Source organism: Motacilla alba, chromosome 2 (assembly GCF_015832195.1).
Source record: "Motacilla alba alba isolate MOTALB_02 chromosome 2, Motacilla_alba_V1.0_pri, whole genome shotgun sequence".
Lineage (NCBI taxonomy): Eukaryota > Metazoa > Chordata > Aves > Passeriformes > Motacillidae > Motacilla > Motacilla alba.
Window position 1 is genome coordinate 57,695,312 of NC_052017.1, and position 16,566 is coordinate 57,711,877.

A 16,566-nucleotide genomic window follows, 5' to 3' on the forward strand; every position below is an offset into this window, starting at 1 on the left:
AACAGTGTTTGCACAACAGCAGTTTCCTGTTTCTAATATTTATGTATTTTCTTTTTGAAAGTATTAAGCTCTGGAGCAGATTTTACAATCTTGGTTTTACTGTCTGAATAACTGAATGTGCTGTTGATTGTCTTACTAGACATTAGTTAATTATATTTCTGGTACTAGCATGTAAGAACATATTCATGTTGATATTTTACACTGTGGTCTCAAGAGAGTACCCTGTGACAATTCATACAGCTTGCAATTGTTATAGATATGTCAAAATTCATAGGTGGATAAAATAGTATTATGCAATTAACGTACTGAATGTAATGTCATTATAAGTCTAGTATTATGAATGTACTAAAATATGGTTCTGTTATGAAAACTTAGATCTGTTATAAGAATATTAAAAGTTTACAGCTACATTGACCATATGAAAACTGCTAAAGGAAACATGTCCAGGCTAGTTACCAAAGCTAAGGGATGGGGTTTGCATAGAAGCTCTCAGGGGTTGGGAAACCAGTTGTCTTACACATACCACCCGTAGTCTTGCTACATTTACATGTAAAGAAGAGGAAAATAGCACAGGAACTGTGGAATCTTAACCAAGTCAAGAATAAGATATCAGTGGCACACCTGGCCACAGATAGCTAGAGATAGCATATTTTATGATAATTCACTTAGCCTATAGTCTGTTTCCAGAAATCCGGAAATCCGCTAACATGTAAAGGACTACCGGTAAAAGACTGTTTAACTTGTATATCTTCCCTGGGTTTGTGTATTGCAAATGCGATCCTTAAGGACTCATCTAGCAGAAAACAAGAGACCGATGAATTATTCCCAAGACGTCAGAGACTGGACTGTTTACACATCTGATAGCATTATCCATGGATGAGGACTATAGAGGAACCATCAGATCAAGAAAAGAACAAAGTCATAGCCCTGAGCAAGAATAAGAGTATAAGAACTGGACTCAAACTGGAGCAAATCATGAACTCACCACTCTGATGCAAGAAAGGGGGTCAGAGCTGTGTGTTTTCACCCAGAGCCAAATTCCTGGGCTTGACTCTATTATTTTAATTCATGACTGGCTTAAATTGTGAATTTGAATGCAAAATAAATTTTATACTGTGTTATTTTTAAATAATTTGACTCTCACAAATTATTGATCCGGCTTAATTGGCAATTATGTTTATAACACAATGAAACCCTCAGATCAGCAGGAGGTGGTCTGTGCAGACTTGGCAATGATTTAATGCAGTTAATGTGGAAGTTTAAAGTGCATTATTTTTCAAGATAGCTAAACACATATTAAATTAAACTGAATTGTGTATTTTAGGAGGCCTTTTAGTAAATGGTGTTATGGATGAATGTCAAAATTCATATTTTATTTAGGTAAAAAGCAAATGTAAGGTAGTATAAAGTATATTAAAAGTAGTTTTAGATATTAAAGGATTGGGATTAATGTGGGGATCGCGTCTGGACATGTTTCAGAAAAGCCAGGAAAAACGGCCAGCAGGATTGAGAAACTGACACACACACATACCTCACCAATAGGCTACATTTACATGTGAAGCACAGCAGTAACTCAGAGTTTCGAGGTTTTAGTTAAGCAAAGAATTACAGCACACCTGACTACTCATGACCGGAGGGAAGGAGCTCACACTATTCAGATTTGTAATCTGCTTCTGGGAAATCTCTTAGTTTGTAAAAGGGACTTCCAGTAAGGAATGAATATCTGGTATTCAGAATGTTAACAAGGATATCTCTCTCGGTATGGGACGGTGTGGATTGTTAAGCGTGATTGTTTGAGTCCTGTCTAGCACAAGACCAGAAGTCGATGAATTATTCCCGAAGACATCGAGGACTGGACCATCTTCCATCAGATAGCATTCTACTAGACCGGAGAAACCTTTGGGACTTGTTTGATTAAGAAAAGGACAATGGACTTCCTAGCCCGCAGCAAGAAAAAGAGGATAAAACCTAGGTTCGAGAAGGCAATGGTGTGCCGCTGCACTCTGAAGCTGCCAGTGCTTGGAGCTGCATAGTGCATCACCCAGGGTCTATTCCCGGGCTAGACTCTGTCCGATTCGTGGCTGACCGAAATTCTGTCATTTTTACGCGAAATAAATTTTATACTTTGTTATTATATCATAATTTCGCTCTCGCAAATTATTAAAAAATTAGATTGGCAATTTCATTCATAACAATGGGAATGAGAACTTCCTCGAATACATGATTTTATGAGATGACACCATAGTAGGGAAGAATGGCTTATCAGTTCCCCCTTTCTCAAATCTCATGCCTTCTGGCTGCAGATGACCAACAAATTTCCAGCACCATGAGTCATCAAATCTCATTGTGGGTGGAATGTTTCCATTAGGATCCCAAGTTTCTACTAGGAGAGGTGTCTGGACCGCTGGACCTCTTCTGCTCAGAATACCAAATCAAGAAGTTCTGATTCAAAACCAGACATATGACACAGAGAAATGCTCATAAGACTGCCTCTTGTTGAAGGATAAAAAAATAACAGTCAAAATCTCAAGTTCTCATGAAAGACTCCAATACCATGTTTGTTCATTATTTCTGTAATTATGATCTTGCTAAAATATATATATTGTTAAACAAAGATTTTTTGTTAAACAAAACTAAAAATGGTACATTTCACATCCATATAGAGATGGAGAGAGACTGTCTTTAAACCCTAATGTAGTTCAAATCAGTGTTGCAGCATTGTGAACATGTGAGTCTCACAAATAAAGAAAAGCCCTAATTTATGGCTCAAGCAGAAGGCCTTGGCTGCTTTTGGATTTAACGAACTAAGTGAATTACTTAACTAGTTGAGTTGAACATCAATTCAACTTTTTTTTTTCTTTTAAATAAAATAACATTTTGCTCTACTGGGAAAAAAAAAACCAAAAGCAGGAATTTTCCTTAACTCCTGAAAGGATACAAGTTAATGACATGTCTACATACCTGACAAATCTATTTTTTCAGGAGTCAGCATTTGCCTGAAACTTGTCTCAGTAGTTTCTTTGCTGACAAAATACCATGCCCTCACAGTTATATTAACTGATTAATGAAACATATTTTTTAACTGAGGGAAATACTCCTTTTCCCCAGCCGTTATTTCATTAAGTCTGCAACTGCTGTCAGCTGAGCTATTTTCACTTGTTTAACACCTGCTGAATCTGTACTCAAACAGAACAATGCTCATCTCTGAACTATCCCAACTGAATTCTCTGTGGTCAAGGAAAAAATGGGATTAGAGAAGGCTCCAGATCCATTTGCAAGGACTGTAGGAACAAAACAGCTGCTCCGTCTCAGGAATTATCAGTGTCCTGGGCCAACCTCAAGCACCTCCAGAGTTCATAACAATGAAAGAGGAACAATACAATCTTAATTACTCTTCACGCTGGTCCCAATGTGTCTGAATAGGTTTTTAAAGAACTATGTGACAGCAAATAGCACAATTAACACATACATAGTGTTCAATACCAAGTGCTTCCATCTACTGAGACATGCTCTAGCAGAGAGCAGCAGATTAGATCTAGATTCATCACAGGACCCTTGTCTGCCTTACAATCACTCACAGATCACAATTATTTTCAAGTTATGCCCCATAGAACTCTGGTATGTTAATGCCCTTTACTCACCTTAAAATACATGAGCTGTTCATTATGTTTCCACACCTTGGGGCTAAGTGGATAAACAGAATGGCAGAAAAACTAAGAATCATAGAATCACAGAATATGCCAAGTTGGAAGGGAACCATCAGGGTGATTGAGTCCAGCTCCTGGCCCCTGTTGAAGACAGAGGCAAAGAATGCATTAAACACTTCTGTTTGTCCCTGTTTGTGAGATGACCATCCTTAACTGTCTTTTGCCTTTAAAATATTTGAAAAAAACTCCTTTTATTGCCCCTCCAGAGTTCATTTCTAACATCATCACAGCTTCATCTCTAACTGAGCCTTGGCTGCATAAATTTTCTCTCTACGCTGGCAAATAACATCCTGTATTCTTCCCAAGTCACCTGACCTTGCTTCCACTGGACACAACCTTCCTTTTCCATCTTATTTTCAAGAGGAGATACTTTTTCAGCCAAGCTGTCCTTCTGCATTGTCTGCTTGACTTGTGACATTTAGGAATAAACCATCTTTTTATAGCATAAGACTACTCAGAGCTGCCATAAAATGATTTGGGTTTTTTTGAGGGCAAAGAAAAAGGACCAGAATGAATTTTTCAAATTACTATAATGAAACACTTCTGTGGCATTTTTGCACTCATACCATTCCAGCTCTAAGGCAGAATTTTTAGTTCCGATTCAAACTAAGCAATGTTTATCACACAGCCAATCTTTGGAAAATAAGAAATTCCGTCTTCCCTGGAACAGTATGTTTGTTCACATATCCCACAGTGAGTGTAAAGCTCATGGTAAAACAAGCTCAGTTAGGATCAGGATATGAATGAATGAATGAATGAATGAATGAATGAATGAATGAATGAATGAATGAATGAATGAATGAATGAATGAAAAGGATAGGGAGCCTTCATACAAACAGCTCTGTAAACAGATTTTAGAGGTTTTAAATAGCAACAGGAGCTAGCTGACCACTAGAAGCCAACTACTCCAGCTTTGGAAGTAGTAACCTACCTGCTTATCGCAGCAGCAAAGTGATTTACACATAAAGCATGGATTTATACACCTAGAGAAATTTATTTCTGGAGAAATTAATTTCTCCAGAAAAACAGTGCATTCCAATAAAGTTTACCTGTATTCTAAATATTCCTTCCAGGAAATAAAGACTTCTATGCACATGATAGAAATACTTACCTAGGGTGGGAAAGGTATGTCTGTTGTGGCAGTGGATAACTTCCTGGTGTCTGGCAAAGCTTAAGTTCTCTTTGTGTTTCAGGAACTTGACATTACCAGTGTCAGGAAGGTCAGACAGCCAACTATGTAGAATGTGTATGAAAGGACTAGTCTAGAAGCCAATGACCTGTCTTATTTTTAGTCCAACAACAACTTCAAAGACACAGTGTTCACTAGAAATATGTCATTGACGCCAAAATATTCATCCAGACTGGCAAGTTGCACAGGACCTAGAATTGATGAAGTTGTAATGGAGCAGGGTCACAGCAAATAATTTTGACATCTTGGGCAGCTTGCCAGGTCTTGCCTGGGAGAACTTTTGCTTTCTACAAAAAAAGTTTTGAGCAGGTGCAAGGAGAGTTCAAGGCAAGGCCAGCACAATTTTTCTACCTCCTCTCTATCTCTCCACTCAGAGAAGCAAATCTTCAGCACTGTGCCTGAAATAGTGGGAGCAAACAAATCCATGTTTGCTGGGGATGTGGAAGATACCTATGAGAGTGGGACAGCTGGTCACTGTTCAGGAGTCAACCGGTCCAAGGCCAGACTTTGTCTTTACAATTGCAGTGTCCATATGAGAGTGACATATAACAGGATGCTGCTCACCAGTGACCCACCTTGTCTCTGTCATGCTTACCACAGCAGATGGAGCAGGACACCGTGTGATATGTCTGTGACCATTGTGCTGGATTTTACTCATTTTTCGTTGTCTGCCTTGGTTTGTACAAAGCTTGTTGTGAACACTCCCACTGCCCAGTGGGACAAATTCATTCAACCTTGAAGCTCCTCTGTCATTAGCAAAGTTTCCCTTCTATTGGTCTTACTGCCCACTTGGTTCTATTACCCTATTTCTTTTTCATAGTGAAGAAAGGCAGTCAGGAGCAAATAATGATGAACACAGGTAGTTGTTGCCAACATATACAAAGTGGAGAGTAACTTGCGGATCAGGATGACCTGCAAAGGAAAGCAGTGGCTTCAGGCTCAGTCAAAAACAAATCATTTTACAGAGCTGGCATTCTCTAAATCAAAGAAGACTGATTGTCAAAATGATTGAGTTTTTTTTTTAATTCTATACCCCAATGTTCATAAACAGAGAAAAATATTCCTCTGTGGTATACCAGTGTTTGGTCTCCATATGGAAAATTCACCTACAGTAATGAGATCTATAGGAAAGACCAAGATGTAATACAGTGCCACATCCACAAGACTGAAAGACCAAGATTCCAGAAGTGAAAAAAACCCCATGTTCCCTTTGGTTGCTCCTGGATGTGTTTTGCAGCAGCTCAGGAGAGCAAGTAAGAAAGAACTTGCAAAAAGAGTAGAAGAAAAGCAAGCCTGGTAAGTCAGAAAGGAGAACTCAGTAAAATGAGACAAAATCAAAAAAAGAGCAATGTATTGTACTCACATACTGATACTAATCTCAGCTTTTCATCAGTATACCTTTTTTCATAGAAAACACATCTTAGGAATGCTGTATGTCTTTTTGGCTCAGTGTACTGTTTATTATAGTTTAATCAGATTTGATAAGTGTTATCATATTTAATGTTCTTTTTCTGCACATTCATGCAAGTTCGTAATACAGACCTTGTAACAAGGTTGACATTTCCATGTTATTTCAGAGTCTTTGAATATGTTATGATGATGAAATAAAAGGAGGATCAATGATCCAAAACAGTCATCAAGTCTTTTATTCATCAGATAGCAATACCAAAAAAATAACTTACAAAAATCTTGTAGTAGGCTTTCACAGCACTATGTAGATTCAAGTGACTACTTCGGTATGTATGTGAAGAAGTTGTTGGCCTTTGCATCATCATTCATTACCCCTTCCTGCTCCCCACCCTTTCTTTTCCATGGTATCAGTGTTATAAGGAAAAAAGGAGAAAAAGTTCTTCACATGCATAGCTACTCCCCAGGTGTGATATGAAGCTTCACACTGAAAACTGGTAGCCTCGCCAAGCCACAGAAATTAATGACCACTGATAAGCTGGAGGCTTCTGTGAATATTGTAAAGATATATATTGACAGTGTATTAGTGGAAAGCTGAGAGTTACGTGTGCTCTTTGATCCTCTCAAAGATATCACTCACCCTTCTCTGTAAGTCTGTCTTTAAAACTGTCACCTGAACAACACTCTTTTCAGAGATTCAGAGTGAACTTGGCAGAAAGGAAGAGATGAAGCACCATGATCTGGGACAGAGTGGGACACTGTTTCTTCTAGTGTGTACTTAGAGAAATGGGGAAGTGCCAACAGGTCATGTGCAGAACAGCTGAACAGAAGCCAGGTTGCAGGCAAGGTAGTAGGCAAGGCACTTAATCCATGAAACAAAAAAAGGCTGGAAAAATGTGTTAGTGCCATTAACTTATTTAAACCTCCCTACCCTCCTACACTAAAGCTGAGTATCACTGTATTAATTTCTATTTACTGGATTTGACCCTATGCATTTATTTTGTCCTCTGCTTGTGATTCAGGCTGATTCTTCAGTGTTTTCCAGGGTCTTCTAGTTCCCCATATCTCTTTAGGGGTTTCTGAGATGCAGTGTGTTTGACAGTCTCATGTTTGTGTTACTGAGACTGCTAATGCCCAGTTACTAAAATATCATCAAACTTTCCATAAAAACACCAGATTGCTGTAATTCTTATCCAAAATCTACTTCTGAGATATTTGGCAAAACCAGACTTAATCCCATGTATTCCTTCATCTGTATAATGGTGTCTGTTTATACAACTGCAGATCAGTTAAAATAATGCAGGTTCTCTCCAAGCTTCTCAGAATATGACTCCATCCAACATCATATATGGCTGATGAAGCACCAAGAGCTTTGGTTTGTGAACTTATGAATTCAGCACAATCACATAAAAGTCTTCAGATCAGTGCTTAAACAGCACAAAAACAATTTCCATAATGTCTCCAGGACAGAAAAGGTGACATGGATGGACAGAAAGCCTAGAAGCAGCAAAACAAAATAGAAGAACAATGGTAGGTTTTGACAGTCTTGCAACATGGCATGTTTTGCAATGCAGAATCATCCATACTGATTTTGGCACAATATTATTTGGCACATAATATTATTTTAGTAAAATTCCAATAATAAAAGCACAATTTAATGTCAGATAATTTACAGTAAAGCATTTTAATCTGAATGTAAGACATTGTAAAATTAATCAACTCAGAGTAACCCACAACACTTTTCAAATGTAGGCATAATCCAATGACCTCAGAACCAAGCACACTTTGAGATTTATTTGTCCCTAACCCTTTGTAGCCCTGTAACAGCTTTATTAATTTTATACTATCCCACATTTCTAAGCAAACCAACAGACTCAAAAGGAAAATATTAAAAAAATATTTCATGCTCAGATACATCAAAGAGGTGACACACTTGTAACAGATACAATTACAGATCAGTTGTGTGTTGAGTACCTGCATAGGAACATATTTGGGTTTTAATACTGTATGTTCATATAGTGCACTATGATGGTGTTAATTCATCAGCCAATAAGCGGCTACTGCCATCTACTGGAAATATTATTAAAATACAAAAATTATATTATACTGCCAGCAAGGGATCTGGAGTACAATATCCTTTCAGGAAATAAATTCTCAAATTATTGCATATGAAAACTGATACAAGAATATTATCAGGGACTGTTAGCTTAGATCCAGATACACTACAGGTATGAAAGTATAAATGAAAGAATTTTAGCTTAGTTCAATTTCAGAACTGTTGTTAAAGTTTGCTTCTAAAATACCAAACCTTTGTAACTGCTTTCATGCCCATGCTCTGCCCCATGAAGCTGTGCTGACTGCTACTTTGTTGCCCATCATCCCTGTGCTTCCACTTGACTTGTGACACTCAGAATCTAAATTTATACACTGAAATGCTGCAGGATCTTAAGTATTTCATGTTACAGTATTCCCAAGGAAATCAAGTTATTAATTTACTAGTTGCATGACACTCATAAATTGGTTTCTTTCTAGCTATAAGTGGAAATTTTCCAGATGTCAGTCTTATACATAAGGATCTGATTTTTAATTTTTTAAATTATTATTATTTTTCAAGATACACTTTCCATTCTTGGATCAGGTTTTTAACCAGGACTTTAGTTTTGCTTGAGAAAAACAAACGAAAAAAACAAACCAACAACCAAGTGTCCTGTCATGGCACTGTCTGATAACTAACTGGAACAAAAGAGCAGCATCTGCTGAGTAATCACCACTGTTTGCTACAGCATTTAAGGATATTTACAGATTTCCTCACAAAGGTCCAATCCTGCCCAATCTTTATTCATTATCCCAATAAACACCAGAAACACCATAAGGTTAAATGCAGTGGTATGAAATTATTTCATTTGCAAACAAAAGACACTGAACTCAGCACGCCACTCTGAGTTCAGATTCCAGATTAATGCTGCACAGCTTCAGTTAAGGCAGTGCTGACAGGCACAATACACAAAGTGCATTAACACTCCGGGTAATGATGTCAACACTGAGCTAAACATGGTGTCCTGTTGGCTTGGATGGGAGCATTCAGCTGGAGCAGACATCAGAAAAACATGGAAGATGAGACTGTCACTAGTCACAAGTTCTGCAGAGTAGAATGGTGAAACTTGCATGAAGAAACAGAAATGACAAACATTTATTTGAACCTACTGTGGATTTCTTGATTGTTGCACAACACAGGATACCTGTAAAACCTTATTACTAAGATTTAAATTAATTGAAGTGACTTTACTTTTCAAATGTCACAATTTTTCAAGATAAAAATAGTCCAAGTCATCAAGTCCATATTTCTACATTTACAACAGAAAATCCTTGCCACAAGCACCACATGATCCAAGCATTTTTAGCGTAACTGATTCTAGGGTGACATTTGTTTCTAACCACCTATTTCACAATTCTAGTAAGAAATATTTTCCCTTCCCATTCTATCTTGAAGCAATATGGCACACAATGTCTTATGACCTGCTTTAGTTTCTTATAAATAGCCTTAATTAGCCTACAGCTTCTGTCAAATTACTTCAAAAAGGGAGTAAAAACTGTGTTATGCTTCTGATTTGGATAACCACCTCCTTTGGATTTTATCTAGTAGACATTTACAAAAAATATTCCAGTTATACCACTCCTTTCTGTTTTTTTACACTTCACTCTTCAAAATTTATTCAGTCCTTTAAGCAATTTAATCAATTCTGACTTCATATTCACCAAAGTTTATAGAACTTTATTAGTGGTTAACAAAGTATTATCTCTGGCAGGCAACTAAAATTGCCAAAGAACTCAAGAGAGAAAATAACAATGAAAAGATATAAGGATTTTATTGATTTATATTTACATAGATCTACACATACATTTACATATAAAATATATATGTACATACTAGAACTGAAGTCAGAATTTAATGGAAATCAGTGAATTCTAATTTCCTGTATTATTTCAGTCAGATTTTTAAGATAATTTTAGATGAATTAGGCATACTAAACTTACAGAAATTAAAAAAAATAAAGAAAAAGAAAGGAAAAAAAACACCCCACTTTGATTTTTAACTAATTCTTTACCGCAGTGGAGAATACAGATCTGAACTGAAAATTAGTCCCCAACATTCCAGATTTCTTTCTGTCTAGACACTTAACACGACACAGTAAGCTATACACTTAGCTTTGCAACTGGAAGAAGATTTTAGAATTCTAAAATTACTTCTCAAGTCTCTAAATTGGTTTTTGCACTGTATCATTGACCTGCAAAAACACCCCTTTTTATTGAAATGAAGACTTGTATCAGTTGAGTCAGGCTCAAGGGAGACCTTGTCAAGTGTTTATGTATATCTGAATGGTGTATAGAATCACAGAATGGTTTGGGTTGGCTGGGACCTTAAAGATCACCTGGTTCCAAGCCCACTGCCTTGGGCAGTGTTATGAATAGAGTCAAAATTCATAAAATAATAAATATTATAGTGAATATAATATAGTTATAAATGTGAGGAATAATAAAAATAAGTTAGAAGTAGTTATAAGAATTAGGAGGTTATGTTTTAGCATGAGAAACTTGACCAGGCAAGTTTCCAGGGGCTAAGAAAAATGGCTTGCAGGATTGGGAAACCGGTAGACATACAGATACCACAGAACATGGCCACATTTACATGTGAAGGGGAATAAGTGACATAGAGTTTCCGAGGTTTTAGCTAAGTAAAGAATTACGCCATCAGCAGCACACCTGGCTGCTGATGGCCGGAGGGGGGAACAACACAGCCAATGCAATACCATTCAGACTTGTAATCTGTTTCTGGGAAATCCCTCAGTATAAAAAGGGATTTCCAGTAAGGACTGTTTATCATGTATCAGGACTGTTAACTGGGGTATCTCTTTAGACATGGGATTTTGTGTATTATAAACGTGAGTATTTGAGTTCTGTCTAGCACAAGACAAGAAGTTGATGAATTATTCCCAAGGCATCGAGAGCTGGACCATCTTTCATCTGATAGCATTATCCTGGAGCGGAGAAGCTTTTTGGACTTACTTGATTAAGAAAAGGACAAAGGACATCCTGGCCCACGGCAAGAAAAAGAGTATAAGAACTGAACTCAAAATCGCAGTGGTGTGCCACTACCACTCTGATGCATGCAGGGGCTCAGAGCTGTGTAAGTGCGTCGTCACCCAGGGTCTAGTCCCGGGCTAGACTCTGTCCGATTTGTGGCTGACCTAAATTTTGTCATTCAATCGCGAAATAAATTTTATACTTTGTTATTATATCATAATTTGTCTCTTGCAAATTATTGATTTGATTAGATTGGCAATTTCATTCATAACAGCAGGGATACCACCCACGAGATCAGGTTTCTCAGGGCCCCACCCAGTCCGGCCTCCAACACTTCCAGCAATGGGGCATTCACAATTTCTGTGAGCAACCTCCTCTAGTGCTTTACCACCCATTGAGTAAATAATTTCTTCTTAACATTTAGTCTAAACTTGTCTTCTTTTAGCCTAAAGCCATTGCCCTTTGTCCTGTTACTGGCTGCCTGTATAGAATCACAGAACCATAGAATGATTTGGGTTGAACGGAACCTTCAGAGATCCAATACCACTCTGCCAATGGAAGGGTGTCTTTTACCAGATCTGCTAGCTCAAAGTCTTGTCTTTCTCTATCTTTCTTATTATCCCCTTTATATATTGAAAGGTTTCCCTGGAACTTTTTCTTCTCCAGGCTGAACAACTTCTTTCAGCTCTTTTTTTTCCCACCAGAGAGGTGTTCCATCCTCCCTCTAGTAATTTTCATACGCTCTTCTGGACCTGCTCCAATAGATCCATGTCTTTTCTGTATTGAGGACTCCAGAAGTGGGCACAGTACTCAAGTGGGGTCTTATGAGACCAGATCAGAGGGGCAGAACCACCCCCTCAACCTGCTGGCCATGCTGCTTTTGATGCAGACAAAGACATGGTTTGCTTTCTGGCCTGCAAGTGCACATTGCAGGGTCTCATCATATTTTTCATCTACAACTTTCTATCCTCAAATCCTGCTTCACAGGCCTGGTCTCAATGCCTTCATTCTCCAGTCTGTGTTGATATTGGGGAATGCCCACACAAAGTTGTAGGACTAGGCCTTATTGAACTTCATGAGGTTCACAGAGGCCCACTGCTCAAGCCTGTCAGGGTACCTCTGGATGGGATCCCTTCCCTCCTGCATCAACTGCAGCACTCAGCTTGGTGTCATCTGCAAAACTGGTAAGAATCCCACTGTGTATAAAACCAGACTCTTCTCAGTGATATCCAGTGGAAGGACAACAGGCAATGGGCATAAACTGAAATTCAGGAAACACCATTTAAACATAGGAAAAAAACCCCATTGTTATGGTGAGGTCAAACACTGGATAAGGTTGCACAGAGAGGCTATGGAGTTTCCATCCTTGGAGATGTTCAGAAATGAATGACCAGACAAGGTATTAAGGAACTTGCTTTAGCCAACCATGCCTTGAACCAGGGGGGATGGGGATTGGGCACATGGCCTCAAGAGATCCCTTCCATGACATCTAAGAAACAGCCTCACACAAAGCAAGAACTGGCTCCTAGTCTGGTATAGCAAAGCTCAGAAACAGACACAAGAGTGAATTCCATTCACTTACACAATCCTCAAAGCTGCTACACTTTGTAGCATGGTTTTATGATTATGTAGTGTCAGATAGTTTCAGATGCCCTTAATCTTCCCGTCTTTCTTCTTCCAACACATATTGGTAATTGTTTCCTGGAACATGAGATGTCTGATCAAAAACATTTGAATGAGTTTGAAACTGAGGTAACACATTTGTAGCTGTTTTAACGCTAATATTTTCAATCAACAGATTTTTTTCAAAAACATTTTGTAGACTTTTTTAACCTTACCCATTATCTTCCAATTCTCTCTTTTTCATCTGGTCAATAAATCTGGGGTTAGGATCTTCTTAATTTTTGCCCTAAATTAGACTCTTAAGAGAAAAATGTAGTCTTTTATCTTGAATACAGTGTATTTTCTAGGTTTACTATAACTCCATTCTGAAATTGTTTTCCTGTAGGCCTTCCACAGGAAGAAATTTTTTGGGGCACATTTTTCAAAGGCAAAAACAGCAGGTAATAAATCAATCATCAAGGAAAAATATTATCCATTGAGCCCCACTTTCCAGCAATGCCTTTGGAAATTTCCTTGCCTACACATGCATGAGACCTGCAAACGAATGTTAGAATAACAGACAGAGATTAATTTCTAATGGCTATGCATCATTCTTGATGGCTGAACAAAAAATTAAGCACATAGGAAATCAGCACTTCATGAACAGCAGCTGTCCTGAGCAGAGGGAACATGAGCACAACCAACAGCCAGTATTTTGGGGCTAAGATAACTGACATTAGAGTGAGATGTTCAGGGGGTGAAAATTCTGGTACTAAGTACTGTGTTTGAGTCTCTTCATTGGCAGTATAATGAATCTGTTCCTTTTTTTTTTTTGCCATAATTTATTTAAAGTAGATAATATGTTGCCTGCAATAAACAAAAAATCTGACTGTTATAGACAAACTATCTATACTGCTCTGAAAAATCTAGCATTTAGCACTTGGTTCAGAACAGTGTATGCTTGCAAAAACACATTTCCACTATGAAAAAAAAATCTTCCCAATGTATGGAAATACATTACAATGTCTGTTTTAACATAATGAGTTCTCCTATGTATTTGTTGGAGAATCCTACTAAAAAAATGTAAACAATCCCAGACATTATAATATTAAAACTATATTTAAAGATAAACTTTTGAACACTTGCAGAACATCAAAATACTTTCTCCTGTGCTTCCTTCACAGAACAATAAGCATTAATTTCTTTTAAAATCTGCATTATTTGTACAATTATGATTAATGAAAAAAAATCCCACTGAACAGAACATGGATTAGACACATTAACCCTTCAGTGTATGAGCAGAATGCAATTTCTACACATATACAGGAGACTTATTTTTCTGAGTCAATCTAGGAAAAAAAAAAGAGAACTCTGCATAAAACCACTTTCTTTTCTTGTGAATCCTGTTTTTCCTTTTGGCAACTTTCAACAGCTACTCAAAATACTATTTTGACTGTTTTATTGCAGGGACTTCTAGGCAGCTTTATATGGAGTGGTTTTAATATGAATGTAAAGGATTTGGATGTCAAAAAAATTTTGGGAAAGTAACATTTCATTTCCTTCTGGTTAATGTCTAGTTGAAGGTACTCTGGAAACTAACTATACTATTTTAAACTTGTGAGAGTAGCTTTTGTTTTAACAAACTTGTATTGCAAAATTCTGTAGTGGTAGATTTAAGTTACTGTTCTCTCTATGTCTAAACAATATTAGTTTTAAAAATATTTATGATCTGCAAATTTCTTAGTTTTCATATCCATTACTATGATGAACCATGGAAACATTGAACATAAAAAAAAATATTGGATTAGCATTTCCACTGATGAAAAATCAGATGGGCTACATTACATGATCAAGTATTGCTGAAAATCAGGAGACCTGTAGAGGAAAATGCTGCTGACTACCATACCCAGTATACTTGGTATATTCACTTATAGCCATTACTTTATAGAATCTTTTCCTCTCATTCTTGGCAAAATTTGTATGGTTAGAATAAAATGGGGGGAAAAAATACACCTAAATTTAGGGTGAATGGGCAATGTGCATAGTAAATACACTCTCTCTTTTTAATCTACTTTAATACTTACAGAATTTGAATGGAGAATAGCATTAGACTAAAATCTGGACAAAACTTTGACAGATCTATGCCAAAAGCCTCCTGTCTGACTTAGTTAGGATAGACAGTGGTCTAAAACTGTCATCCAATCTCTGAAAGTTTTTCTTGACCATAAGAAAAGAGAAGAAATCCTTCCCAGACCTACTAGCAAAAAATTGTCAGATTGACACTTTTGAAGATGGTAACATAAAAAAACCTCGACTCTACCTTTAGAAGTTATTTTAAAGGCAATTATATTTTTTTGACCCTGCTGCTTTTCAAGTTCCACCTTTGAGCTTTTGTCCAGCACACTAATCTCAAAGCAACTAATAATGGCTTTAATAGATTGATGAGTATATTCTGCTAGCAATAAAATACTATCCAATTTTCAAAAACTGAACAAGAACTGAAAAAAGCCTCCATGCATAGTCAGCCATATATTATAATGGTGACAAAATTAGGCCCTAAACAGCTAACATAAAGAATGGCAGGTAGCCTAAAGTAGATAAAATAAAAAGGTAAGATGTTTGAGCTACAAAAAATCTTATATTATAGGGAACAATTATGTTTATTATGAAAAAAGAAATTAAGGAAAAAAATCTTTAAATAAACATCTCCTACTAAGCAGAAAGAATGCTAGGACACAGGATGCGAGAAAATGGCATAAAGCTGTGTCAGGGGAAGTTCAGATTGGGTACTAGTAAAGAGATTGTCACTGTGAGAGTGACCGAGCACTGGCACAGGCTCCCCTAGGAGGTGGTCATGGCCCCAAGATGTCAGTAATCAGCAAGTGTTTGGACAGCGCTCTGACATGCTGTTCAGCTTTTAGGCTGCTTTGTGTGGAGTCAGAAGCTGGACTTGACAATCCTTATGGGTTCCTTCCAAATCAAGATATCCAATGATTCTGAGGGTTTGGATTTGCTAGACATGTATTTCGAGTGACATGAGTATAATTCAAATAAACGTGCTATTTAATGTATAGGAATTAAGAGAAAAAAAGCACACAAGTCCGATGTTTAACACCATGATGGATATTAATGTTGCAACTACTTTGTTCTTTTGAGTTTGTTTTCTTTCTTCTTCCAAACATCCCTTGAAAACCATAAACAGCCAAAGATACACTATTTAACCTGCGCTTCAAGTTATGGAGGAATATACTAACAACCCATCTGCACATTAACATAACTACATATGTTCTGGCCCCCTGTCCCAATTCACAGTACCTCTACAGATTTTGCACTTAGCAGTTCTTAAGGCAGAAGATAATGTGAGAAGATCAGATCTTGTGAGGAGATTTGGTTTCTTTTCTATTTAAGAAATTCACCACTACTCAGGCTTTTTATCTGTTCTTTATCATTAATCCAACAAAAAGACTCCCTATTTATACTGAAAGAAAATATATCAGATTCATAATCAACATGATGAAAATATTTTGGGAGGATCAACAGAGCTAAAATCATTTAGAAAATCAGTGCTCAAGAGAGTTT